We start from the raw sequence: 14,596 nt of genomic DNA, 5'->3' as shown, positions 1-14,596 counted from the left end.
GTGCCAAAGCAATAACGTTATCAAACAATACCAGTGATGAGTACAGATCTTGATATGACCCTAAAGAATCCTCCACCCACTGTTGCAAATCTGTTACAAATGGTAGAAGGTCCTTTGCCTAAACTCTCTAATACACTAGTGGTTTCTAAAGGTTCAAATTCAGGTTTCAAATTAGAAATATTCTTTACAAATTCTACTATCTTGTCACTCTCATCAGTTCATTATCAGTAGCAATGCTGAGCTTTCAGCATCTCACAGACTCTGCCTTTCTATGCTAACAAAATATCTAAAGATAATCAATCTTGCAAAATCTTTGATCTAATAGCTCCTAATTCTGTGCCAATTGCTAGTAAGGCAACAGATGTACTAGTATCTATTTTATCTACTACTGTTGATAGCTATCCCTTTTTCTCATTGTTTAAGATTATACCTACAGGTGGTGTAGTTGCTCAACAATATCACCCACTAATTGTGTCCCATCAGTCACACTATGTGGGTGTCTATTGTATGATGTCATTATCAAAGAGTCTATGCTAAGTACATGATACATCTTGGGAAACAGCAAGGCTAAATAGCAAACACACACACAATAAACACCAGGAATATCAACTGCCTATTTCATGTTATCATTTGGACAGGTCCTACCAATACTTCAAAGGTGTTTTCAAACCTACTGACCCCATCATGTCCTTTTCCAACCTGTTTTCTCCTTTTGTAAACACACAATTTCCTTTTTTTGTCTTCCATCTAGTTTCACGTTTGCATAAACCATATTCTTTTTAAATTCATCTTCTTCTTTCTTCCAAACATTCCTTAAAACATCTCCTTTTTCCCTATGGAAAATTTGGGCACTCCTCTCCTCTAACAGTAATATGATTGTTTCATCCGACAGATTAGGTTTATTTCGTATGCCTTAACAGTGTCTATGACTGTAGGTAATCTAAAGAAGTCCCATGCACTTTCCATATCCTTTGCCTTTGGGTTAGGATTCACTCATTTCTGAAGGAGGACTTTAAATTCAAATCGTCCCTGTCTATAAAATAAATTAAGCAAAATACTACATGTAATTGCACATGACTATGATATGGTGGCATATCACTTCTTCTGCAGCTGAAGAAGGGACGTGCTCACAAGCATGGCAATCCTTACTATCTAAAGTTTGAGTGTATTCCTGAACTAATCTAGAATAAATATTAGCTGAAAACTCTTCTTTTGAATAATCTACAAATGAAGCCTTTAATTTTGTCTCATCTATTGTTTGTGCAGGTAAAGTAAGTACAGGTGTAGACTTAAATGTCTCTATTTCTGGTGCAAAGTTCATTCCAGCTAAAATGATGACTATTAGTGTGACAACAGTCACTATTCTACACTTCTAAACTTTGGTAAAGATACACAAGGTCAGACCTTAAGTAGAATCTAGCACCATGCAGACTCAATTTTCTGTGCTGATATCTACTTGTGCAAACGGGCAAAACGTGTGATGATTACTTATAGTTATTTCATTTAGCTTATATACAAAAAAATCTTTGCTATGCATTCATATCTTTACTTCAGGTTCTTCTAAATGTGTTATCCCTACTCTACTACTGCTGGCTTGGCTCTAGGAAATTCTTCTCAATTCTGTTTATTCACTCTCATAAATTGTTTATTCTCAGTTTCTGCAGTTTCAAACACACTTCATAATGTGTCATGCCAATTTATTTTGTTCCTAATTTCACTAAATAGTGCTTGTCAAGGATTCTCACTTAACCCGTTCTGTGCCGGGGACGTAACGGTTACGTCCACCGGCACAGTGCTCATGTGCCGAGGATGTAACCATTACGTTCTCGGCACCTCGTCCTCCCTCTGTGGGCTTCCCTCCCACCCCCTCAAGGCAGGGATGGAAGGGGAAGCCCTTCCCCTTCCAACCCACCCCCTCGCCCCTCCCTAATGACATCAGCAAGCGATTGTGCACTAACATCATTACAGGGTGCCGTTCGCACTGGAAGCCATTTGTCTTCAGTGCGATTCAGGAGAAACAGGTGTGTTTCTCCTCCGGCGGGTGGGGGGGTTTTAAATGAAGAGGCACTGGGGGAAAGGAAAGGGTTTTCCTTTCCCCCAGTGACTCTTTAAGCATTCCTGCATTGTGATCGGGCAGCAGGAATGCCCACTAGACGCCAGGGATTTTTTGTTTTTGTTTATTCTAAATGTTTTTTGTGTCGGGGAGCGGCCACTTGGGCAAGGGTCGTTCCCATTTTGGGGGCATGTTAGCTGTGGCTATTTCTGCTCCCCTTGGGGGCAGATCAGCCTATTATTTTTAGGCTGATCTGCCCCCAAGGGGGGCAGAATTCACTAGAACACCAGGGATTTTTGTCAAAATATTTATTTATGTGGGGGGGTACCCACTTGGGCAAGGGGTTCCCCTCCAAGGGGGGCATGGAACTGTTGGCCATTTCTGTCCCCCTTGGGGGGAGATGGGCCTATTTTGTTTAGGCCCATCTGCCCCCAAGGGGGGCAGAAGCCACTTAGACACCAGGGATAGTGTGTGTGTGTTAGTGGATGGGGGGGGCGGCCCTTTGGGGGCACAGTTACCAAGGCTGATCTGCCCCTAAGAGAAGCAGAAACCACCAGAATGCCAGGGACTTTTTAAATATGTTTATTTATGTGGGGGGGGGGGCGTCCCCTTGGGCAAGGGGCACTCCCCAACGGGGCATTGAACTGTTGGCCATTTCTGCCCCTTTTGGGGGCAGATGGGCCTATTTGTTTTAGGCCCATTGCCCCCAAGGGGGGCAGCAGCCATTTAGGCACCAGGGATAGTGTGTATGTGTGTGTTTTTTTTTGTTTGGGGGTTGGCCCCTTGGGCAAGGGTCGCTCTCCATGAGAACACACTACTAAAGGTATTTTCTGCCCTCCTTGGGGCAGATAGGCCTATTTTTTAGTAGGCCCATCTGCCCCAATGGCAGAATCCACTTAGGCACCAATTTCTAAATGCTTGATGGTGGGGTGTTTGTCAACTGGTGAAGTATTTGTGCTAAAAAAAAATCTCCTTGTTGTTCTGGTTCAAAGCTTTTGCTTTCTTTGCTGTGGCTCCTTGCGGTTTTGGTGGTGGTTGACCTGCGGTTTGCATAGTTGCATGTTTTAGGTAGGTAAAAACAATTTACTCCAAAGAGGATTGTTGCCATGCATGAATGACCTGTTTGTATGTGGTGTACTAAATGCAGGATTGTGTGTGAAATTGTCCTTAGATTTTTGCACAATGATATTTGTGTTGTCTTTTTAGTGGGATATCATTGGTGACTGCCGTGTCTGTGCAGAGTAGTTGCTGGTGAGTCAAGCTTTTTCATGCAAGTGAGCGGTATAGTTTTTGAGTTTATAACTCTTACTGATAAAGCTACACTTTATTACTTATCTTACACAGTGCTGGTTGTTGGTGGTGCATTTGTCAAGTTACTTTTCGTAGTAAGATCATGGCTAGTCGCAGGATGACCGCTCAGCTGGTGGTTGCTATGCTTTTTTGAGTCATTGTCTGATCATGATTATGAGACGGAGAGGAGGAAGTGAGAGATTCTGGTAGTGAAGTTTCTGTCGGAGAGGAATCTTCTGATGAGGAAGCCACTGCAGATGAAGGGCCTGTTTTAGAGGAGGACACTGACGTGCCATTAGTGCAGCAACCTGGAGCTGAAAGGTTTCCCGTTAGAAGACCTGCACTCTGGGTTGCCCCAAACATGGAGCAGACAGAGTTGCCTGCCTTTACTGGTCTCTCGGGGTGTAGAGGCAATACAGAGAACTTTTTGCCTGTCAATTTCTTTGAGTTATTTGTGGATAATGTGTTTTTGGAAGAGATTGTTGAGCAGACTAATTTGTATGCAGAGCAGTATTTGAGGGACAACACTGCTAGACGTAGGCAACACTCTAGAGCTACCCAGTGGATTCCCACAAAGTTGGAGGAGTTGAAAAGGTTTTTGGGTTTAACTGTGTTGATGGGGTTGATAAGGAAGCCGTCACTGGCTTCTTATTGGTCTACTAGTCCCTTGATGGCAACAGCTATATTTCCTGCAACCATGAGTCATAATCGGTATTTGCTTCTTCTTAGGATGCTGCATTTTGTTGACAATGCATTAGCCTTGCCACGAGATCACCCTGATTGTGACGGTCTTTTTAAGATTAGGCCTGTACCTGATCATTTTGCAGATCGGTTTTCAGAGGTCTATGTTCCAGGCAAAGAAATAGCTGTGGACGAGTCTTTGGTCCTCTTCAAGTGTCGTTTGGTTTTTAGGCAGTACATTCCTAGCAAGAGGGCACGATATGGAATTAAATTGTATATGCTGTCTGAAAGTAGTACAGGATTATGTGCATAGTTTCCGTGTCTACACTGGTAGGGATTCAAGTATTGACGCCCCTGGTTGTCCTCTCACTTTTGGAGTTACTGAGAAAATTGTGTGGGAACTTGGTGGACAACTGCTCAACAAAGGTCACCATTTGTATGTAGAGAACTTCTACACTGGAGTGCAGTTGTTCAAGGAATTGTTTAGAGTGGACACGGTTGCTTGTGGCACAGTTCGTTGTAACCGGAAAGGCTATCCAAGGGAGCTTGGCTGCAAAAAACTTGAGAGGGGACAGTGCAGTGCCTTGCGGAATGATGAGCTGCTAGCTTTGAAATTTTCAGACAAGAGGGATGCCTACATGCTAAGTACCATCCATGATGAGAGTACTTCCCGTGTGAATGTTTGGGGCCAGGCTGCTGAAGTGCGCTAACCTGTGTGCATTTTAGATTATAATAAGCAAATGGGAGGTGTAGATAGAGTTGATCAGAGGTTGGAACCTTATACTGCTATTCGTAAGTCTTACGTTTGGTATAAGAAGTTAGCAATTCACCTCTTACACTTAGCAACTTTTAATGCTTTTATTGTGTTTAAGGATAGGTCTCCAGAGTCAAAGATGACATTTGTGAAATTTCAGTAGTCAGTGATAGAGAGCCTTGTAGTGGTGGAACAGGCAAGAGTCCCTAGAGAAGCAGTGGTGGAAGATGTGGCTAGATTGAAAGATTCCCACTTTGCTGAGCACATTCCTCCCATGCCAAAAAAAGACTTTCCAGCTAAGAAATGCAGAGTGTGTGCTCGAAGAGGTATCCGAAGGGAGACTCGAATGTACTGCCCAGATTGTCCTTCAAAGCCTGGGCTGTGGGTGTGTGGTTATTTCAAGAATTACCACATCCAGAAGAATTACTGGGCACTACCATGAGTGTAAACTTCCCATTTTATATTTTCATGTGTTCAATTTCATGGTTGGCATTTCTGTCATGTACTTAGTTAGAGCTTTTGTGTTTGTAGTTTTGTAATTATTTCTAATTAGTGTTTTCTTTGTTTTAAAACAGAAAAAAAGTGATGCCATTGTGTGTGGAGTGGCCCTTGGCTGACGGTGTACATGTTGACTTGCGGTTGGCTACTGCAACACACTGCCAGCCAAACGCCAGTCCACACACTTCCGTCAGATGGTGTGATTGCTGTATCAGGCATGTGGGCATATGTAAGTGATGGGCCCTTGAGTGGCGCTGTCTGTCGATGCGAGTGTTGTAATGTGCTGGGCCCGTGGCTGGTGGCGTGAATGGTCTTGTGCGTGTCACGTATGAAAGGTGTGTGAATGGACTGTAAAGCGGTTGGTGCCTTGCCGTGACTTTACAGCTCACGAGCTGTGAGTCATTGGTTCCGTTTTTTGGCCTTTCAGTTATTAACAGTGCATTTCGTTTTTGTGAAATCTCTTGTTAATAAAATTTGATCCACTGAACCATCACTCACCCTTGTGCCAAATCCAACCAGTATGTATGGTAAAAATGATAAAACCTGCTCCGCTGAACAAGTTTCCGTACGCAGAGCCAAGAACGATTTATCGGCACGAACGGGGATACTGCTGAGTCAAAAGAAAAAATAACCATTCAATAATGACACAGACATCCAAACGCATGGTGCCATTACCGTTTAATGTAACCAGAGACGGTAGGATAATGCTAATAGTCAAATAATTAATTGGATCTGATGGTTTGACACAACATGAGGCTTTGTTGACTTAATGAAGTGGAGCCAGTGTCCTTCGACTGTCCTGAAAAGGCCACAAGTTTAAAGGCCGAAACGCGTCAACATTTTCCTTGTGGAATCAAGGGTGTATAAATAACGAACAGAACGTATAAATATTGTATAAGCACCAGATAAATACCTTAAAAGAGTTTTAGGTGTGTGTGGAGGAGTGCTAACCCCTTGGTCACCCTTAGTAGACAGGATCACAATGAGAATTGTTCCAGAGTGACCTGGATGAGTTATTTCGTTGGGCATTTTCTTTTTGATGTGTTTTGTTTATGTTTAGTTGTAAATACTTGTATAGTACATTTTATGTTATAATTCCTTGATTTGACTTGTGATAATTGGAGGTTTTTTATATATGTGCTCATGATAAAGTTTACACTGCTATTTTTGTAAATAAATAAATTTATACATACGGGGAAAGTAATTGACCCTACTAGCCAAAAGTGAATTTATTGGTTGGTTGAATTAATGTTTAGATTCGTTCCTGCCTGCTATTTTTTGTGAATATGTAATCAGGCGTCGCAGCACACCTATGACACGCTAAGTGTTTTGGGTGGGACCCCGATGATGAAGCATGCCACCAACTTCGTTGGTGGGTGAGGGGTCTTTTTAACATAACCTAAGTGTGTTTCTTTTCACAATATTAGTGTTTGGAACATCACATAAGTATGTGGACACACCAAAATGATCTATTGCAAAACTACTTGTGTTTGGGGGGGCGGGCACCTATGTTTGTGGTCCCGAGTGCAGCCTTTATCTAGGGAAACATACCAAACCCAGACATATTTTAAAAATGGACACCCCAAGGAGTCCAAGGAGGTGTGGCTTGCCTGGATCCCCCAACATTTTCTTGCCCAGAGTCCTCGGCAAACCTCAAAATTTGCTTAAAAAATGATATTTTCCTCACTTTTCTTTGTAGGATCACTTCTGCAGCACAAATTTCCTATCTGAAATGTTTAGCTTTCTGGGATCCAGCATTAGTTTCTCACCCTTTTCTGTCACTAACTGGAAGGAGTCTGAAAGCACAACAAATAGTAAAAATGGGGTATGTCCCAGTAAAATGTCAAAATTGTGTTGAAAAATTGGGTTTCCTAATTCAGCTCTGCCTGTTCCTAAAAGCTGGGAAGATGGTGATTTTACCACCACAAACCCTTTGTTGATGCCATTTTCAGGGAAAAAAACCACAAGCCTTCTTCTGCAGCCCTTTTTCCCATGTTTAAAAAAAAAAAAAAAATCTGCTTTATTTTGGCTAATTTCTTATGGATGTTGGACAAAAAGGATGCAAATGTGGCGTGGGTAGCTTATGTGAGCAAAAAGTTATGTGGGCATAAGCGCAAACTGCCCCAAATAGCCAAAAAAGGCTTGTCACAGGAGGGGAAAAGGCCTGGCAGTGAAGGGGTTAATCAATGCCATTTCTCCGTGCGGCATATCATGAAGGTTCAAATAACTCTGATCTCAGTTTGTTAAGATTTTGATGTGACACATCTAGCACATTCTCTGTATAGTAAGCCCATTTAGGTTCAGAATATCTATGACAAGGCAGTCTTGCTCTCTTGGATCTCCTTAGTGTCTGTTGATCTTCTTCTGTTTCTCTCATCCAACTAAACTTTGTTTCTTCAACAATGGTTTGTGGAATTCATTCAGGTTAGACGTTTGATCTCAATTTTTTTCCAACCATTTTGCCATTTTGATCTGCTTGAGGGCCTTTCACTTCTCAACCTTTGTTCCGTCCTCCGAATCATTTGATTGCTCTAGTGTTGTTTCAATAGACCCTTTATTTTGAGCTCTCGTTTCTCCCTCTCCCAAACCACTTTGCAAGATTTCAGAAACTTGCTCCGGTGAAAGATCTGGCTGTAGTTCACCCCATCTGGTCCTTCTGGATGGACAGGTACAGGAGATCTTGGATTTGGCTCTAGGAACACTATTTCTTCATACAGGCACCTTACTCTCCGAGTGTGCGAGGCATGCACCCAATTAGGTATCCTGGCACATTTGACAGCAGGGTTTGTAATCAGGATGACTTGGTAGGGGCCTTTCCACCTTGGCTCAAGGCAGGATTTTCACACATGCTTCGTCACCAAAACCCAATCACCTGGGTTAAGGTCATGGGATTGCTCCTGATTTGGACTGGCAACAGCTCCAACCTGGTGAGAAACAGAACAAACCACATGAGCTAATCCTTTGCAGTAATCGAGTATCATGTCATCTGTGATGTTAACAAGAACATTTGCAGCTACAACAGGCAATCTCATAGCATGACCCATGAGGACTGCATAAGGCGATAATCATTTTCTCCTGTCATGGGTGCTTCAAAGACTTATTAAAAACAGTGGTAAAGCATCTGGCCATTTCAATTAAATAGATGCACAAACATTGGCCACTCGAGAATTCAGGGTTCAGTTCTATTTCTCCACTATCCTGAACCCTTGGGATGATAGCTACAGTGCAATCTCTTTTTTACCTGAAGAGCCACTCACAGCATTCTAAGGGCCTCATTCTTGAAATAAGCCCCTCTGTCTGACTCCAGGGAAATCAGGAATCTTAACCATGGAATGATATCTCGTAACAGAAGCTTAGCTACAGTGAGACTATAATTTTCCGTGTTGGGTGGGCTTCCAGCCACTGGGACAAAATGCACACTATAACCAAGATATAGCTCAGCCCCATGCAAACAGGCATTTCAATGAAATCCTACACCATACTGTTAAGGGGTCCTCCTGATCTTCCATTGTGGCTAAGTGTTACAAAGGTTCTCCTTCATACATTCATCTGCTGACATGCATCACATCTGTACATAGCTCTTCAGGTAAAACTCGGAATCTGGGATTAAACAAATTCTTTCAAAATAGACTAACCTTTGTATCCATTCCAATGTGTGCAGGAATATGGAAATGTTGTGTCATGGGAAACAATAAACTGTTTGCAAACCCTGGTCTTCCATCTGCTGAAACCCAAATGTAATTTGCATTTTTAATATACCCTGCTCGAATTCACCCTTGCCGTTCTGCCTCTGAAACATCTTCCTGTAGTCTCTTGATTTCTTCACAGGTGTCAGCTACTGACAGCAACACTGAAAACGTAGTGTCCTCTTCAGATTAATTTGCATATTCTCTGTTAAATGTGCTTGCAACAAGTGTGCAACACTGCAATTTAATCAGCATAGCAATTTCCAACAGTGACATAACCATTACCACTTCTATGAGTTGCACATTTGACTACTCAATCTCTTGGGGTAATTAGTGATCTATGATGATGTCATACATTCCCTCTGTGTCTATATCTGTCCAAATTCATGGACTACACCAAAGCTATATTATCTATATGTAAATATAGTCACTCTCCATGGAGCTGAAAGACAACAAGTTCTTGCATGGGCATGTAGTTTCACCACTTGTGCAGAAATAGCACCTTAAAGCCATGAATCATCCTCCACTTCTTAAAGTGTGTAAACTGCATAAGCTGCTTTCAAAGTTCCTTCATTGTCTCATAAGCATGCCCCTCCACAAAGATTGCACAGTCTGGCTCATTGAGAGGTTTATCCTTAATGTCTGGTCGTGGCTTGGTGCATAAATCTGAAACATCTAGACAGTTATGTTCAATTTCACTCTTATCAATTTCATTCTCAGGCAATGGAAATAATGTAGCTGGATTTAGCATCTGACATCTCGTCAAAAATACATTTTCAGCTGCAAGTATTTGTTGTTCATACTTTGTAAGTATGCTGTTTGTTTTTATTTGGGTGACCAAAACACCCACCAAGTGAGGGACCATGACTGTAGGAGGATATCCCATCACTATGTTCTCATATCTCACAATACTGCCACCGACTGCCACAACCGCTTTAATGCAGCCAGGCAGTCCTGTGTGTGACAGGGTCAAGTATTGTTGAAAAATATGCCACAGGTCTTTGTGAGTCTCCATGCAACTGAGTTAATACTGAGAGTGCAGTACTCCCTCTCACTGCAAAACAATGTGAAGATCTTACTGTAAGGAGGCATTCCCAGTGCCGTGGCAAGATTGAGGCTTTATTTCAGCTCTAGGAAAGCATTCCAGCCATCGTTGTCACATGGAAGAAGATCAAGCACATCATTGTGCATCAGTCTCAGTGAAGGCGTGGCCACAAGGGAAAAGTTAGATATCCACTGTCTACAATAGCCAACCATTACCAGTAAAGTTCTGACCTCTAACTGAGTTCTGGGTCGATTCATCTTCAGAATTGTCTCTAGTCTCTCCTGTGACACCTTTCTCATTCCCTTCTCAATAAAATGTCCCAAATAAAGGACTTCTTTTTGACCATATTGCAATTTGCTTGGGACACCTTGGGGCATATTTATACACTGTCTGTGCCGATTGTGCGTCAAAATATTGAACAGCAGTTGGCCCCCACTTTGGTGACACCCCGCACCATCCCAACCAACAGAAACAAAGCTGCTTGCCGTTCTTCACATGCTGGCAAGTGGCTCTTTTCAAACAACTGGTGCCCTGGTTGGCGGAATATCACAACCATCATTCTCCGCCTTTTTGCCCAAAGTACTGGACACCATCATTCAACTGACACCCCGCCACATCTGCTTCCCTAACACACTGCAGAAGCAGCAGGAAACTAAACAGGGGTTCTACGCAATCAGTGGCTTCCCACACGTCCTTGGTGCAATCAACTGCACACATGTACGCCTTGTGCCACCTGCTGCAACTGAACACCTCTACCGCAACAGGAAGCACACACATTCCATCAACGTGCAGGCGATTGTCGATCACCAAGGATTGATCATCAACATCGTTGCTAAATATCCTGGGAGTGTACATGACTCATACATCTTCCGTCACTGCACCATCAATGAACACTTCCAGGATGGACGGTATGGCAATGGACTACTTGTTGGTAAGTACAAAAACCTACTTATTCACACACTGCACAGCAACCCTCTAGGACACACAACACATACACCACAACAGCAACATGTTGACAGGAACACACTGAGGTTGTGACATCGCTAGCCATGTTTCTTAAGTCACCATTGAACCTGTCACACATCGGAATTTACTGTACAGCCTAATGTGAAGATGTCAATGAGTTTGGTTGCCGAAATGTCACCTTGCAAATTGTAAGTGTCCCAATGACCTTTACCTTAATACATTTCATGAGTCTAAAGGTATGGGATGTCCAGGGTACTTTCATATGAACGTGTTAACAACACTTTCAATTTTAACTGTGCATGGAACTATCATCTCACCCCCAGTGAAGACACACGGACACCTGTATCACAAGTCACAATGCTAGGGAGGGCACACTGTACTGAAAATCTTAAAACATACTGCTGACAACCGGTTAGCAGACAAACACTCGTTCAGCCAAGGAAACAAGACAATGCAGATGGTACAGCCTACAAGCATAGGATGTCACATTAGTACACAAAAGAGTCACAGACAACACAAGACAACTACTGCCATTAAAGGTCTTTTCAATAGTGCCATCTACATCAACATGATCCCATTCATTTTCTCTTGCAGCTGATCAAGGGTATGGCATCCAGCCATGGATTATGACACCATTTGGCAACCCGAGTACAGCTGCAGAGCGTGCATACAACGAGGCCCATAGGAGGAAACGCAGCATTGTCGAGCGGACCTTTGGCATCCTCAAGTGAAGGTTCCGCTGCCTCGACATCACTGGTGGTAGTCTCCTATATTCCCCCGAGATGGTCTGTAGGATCATCCTCACATGTGCAATGTTGCACAACATTTGTATCAGAAGAAACATTCCCCTCCTGGAACCACACATGCCTGAAGAGGAGGAAGAGGAGGATGCTGGCCTGCAACAGGAGGGCGAACTACAGAACACAGCTGCTGGTATACGCAGGCGGCAACAGATTGTAAATAATTTCTTCTGAATATGATCACCTTCACCACTTTAGTTAACTAATGTAAATAAACACCTATTATAATCACCATATCATGGTCTGGCTATTCCTTTTTACACACCTTCATCTCTACTTATCAGAATAAGAGTGTTGCCTCATGGAGCATTGCTGAGATACTGAGTAGGACACGGAACATCCCAGATACATACAATGGTCACATACACACACACTCTTAAAGACATATATCATGTACATATCTCCTTTGAAGGCCTATAGCAGAGGACCACAACTATTTCACACATACATGTTGAAAGCAAGGTCCAACGCAGCATATGGCACACAACTATGACGCCATCACTCAATAAGGGGAAAACAAGCCTCATACATGAGGATGTCAATGTGCTTTGGCATCACTAACAGGAATGTCTGACAAGACCCTTGACAGCAGTTAGTCCTACTGCATCCAATATTTGCAATATTTGTGACTAGAGTTCCATAGAAGCAGAACATAGACAGCACAAGTGCGACACATATGACATGCATTGCGCACATGACATTCCATGTACATGTCAGCCCATTTCCTAACTCCTGACACACCCATGCACCTGGTCACAACCCACCTGTCGGAAGAGGTCCCTGGAATACTAAGATGTGTACCCTAATAATACCTCCTCTACAAACACAGACCAACATTAGCAAACCAGTGTGCTACACCCTTTCCTAAGGTATGCCATTGTCAAAGAACATCTGACTGCATGGACGTCAGGTCAATTTATACACTGTCTTCTAGTTTCAAAGCCCTATTAGCACATGTAGATTGCTTCCCCTTGTGAAAATGTCTGTTGGCCCTTACAATGCAAGTCTCACCTACAAGGCTGGTGAGAAACAGATGCAGCCCACACCTGTGATCACCTCCATGCACACCACCCATTACAAAAAGCACTGCCCCTGATGATGCCTGGAACAGCATAGGAGTTGCCATTGTGTCAAATACATCGTCAACCATTGATAGTAATTAAGCCGTGTAACACAGCCCGTGGGTTCATTTGTCACCTTCAAAAACACAGGACATACACAGATTGACATGTCAACTGTCTAGTTTGTCCTCCAAGCAGTCTCAGTCAGACCGCTGATTATGTAACTTGTCCAGTAGCTGGCTCCTGAATCAACTTGCATTCTGTCAGCCTGACTGGAAACTGTCTGTGCGTCACACTAAAGTATCCCTGTGTCTACATATGTACCACACTTGCGTTAGCAAACCTGCCATTCATCAGGGGGCATTGGGCATGGGCTTCTACCATGCATACACAAATACATTGTATAGCATCATCTGCCTTTTAACTGTACCATTTGAGTTAAATCCTCTTGGAAATGCAAAATTCATGGCCCATCCCTTTTCTGGGTTGCATTTATGCATGAATGACAAAGTGTGACAGTGTCCCAGGGTCATAGGCAGGGCTTGGGTACGGGGCTTTCAGCACAACCAGCAACCTCTGATAATGTACATGACTAATACACAAATGTCAGAACCATGACAGTTCACACACAGCATCACAGTGCGCACAACATAGTGATGGGCCGTGTGTGGTGAATAGCTGCAAGAATAAACAGCACAGAGGCTATGATGTTCCCAGATGCAGTGGGAAGTGCAGAGGCCAACCTGTGTACAAATGTTGTAATGACACCTGCCGGAACATGACAATTGAGACATTATCTCACTCAGCACACCAAGGTTGCCCTGTTGACTGTCTCATTACACGTCTTTAGTGACAGGGTGGGACCATCCGCATGTTGGTTCACATGTCCACATTTACTTTACTCACATTGATCAACAAAGGATACTCAGTAGTTACAGGAATAGCTGCCACTGACTCATGATGAGTCCTGGTCCGAACTGTGACAAATTACATCCCAAAAAATCTACAGGATCATCATTGGACCACACACATGAACAAGACACCTATGTGCAATTGATCACTGGAAATATGTGGACACGTGCTGTCTTGTATGCTGGTCCACCACAGCCACTTGATAGTTGGGGCTTACTTCTATGGCCTCAACTGTGGTGTCATCATACATATGAGATTGACCCTTGTCTATCTGTGCAAACAACATGGTACCCACTTCCTCAATGCATGTGTATGACTCACTGTGGGATTCATCAACTAGTGCCTAGGAAGCTCTTACCAATACTCTAGGACATAGGATGTAGAAATTGTGGACCTTTGACATGAACATGTGTCTGCCATCCAAACTGGTGCATGCTATGTCACATGTGGTGTCTACGTGACCCTAAAACTTGGAAGTATACTTTGTGGGTGTTGTTACATGTATGACTAACACATGCACTTGCTCATTCCAATTTTTGCTTGCATCTTAGGGTTGGACACATGGACGTCACATTCATACAACCAAATGTACAATAATGCTTCATGTGATGTACACACACATCTGGTCAACCAACAAATTAGTTGTCAAAGCACACACTTTGAGCCAAAGGCAATTAGGTATTGTACATATGTGTGTCACATTGCTATCCTCTCCTTATGGCAAACATGCACAATTTGTGCCACACATATATGTAGGCCACACTTATGACCATCTATGACGTCAGCCAACGGTAAACATACTGTGAAGGGTGTAGTGGATGATGTTCCGCTGCAGTATGATGTCACAAAT

This window comes from Pleurodeles waltl, chromosome 1_1 (assembly GCF_031143425.1).
Source record: "Pleurodeles waltl isolate 20211129_DDA chromosome 1_1, aPleWal1.hap1.20221129, whole genome shotgun sequence".
Taxonomy (NCBI): domain Eukaryota; kingdom Metazoa; phylum Chordata; class Amphibia; order Caudata; family Salamandridae; genus Pleurodeles; species Pleurodeles waltl.
The sequence above is the reverse complement of the archived record's forward strand: the minus strand, read 5'-3'. Positions refer to the sequence as shown.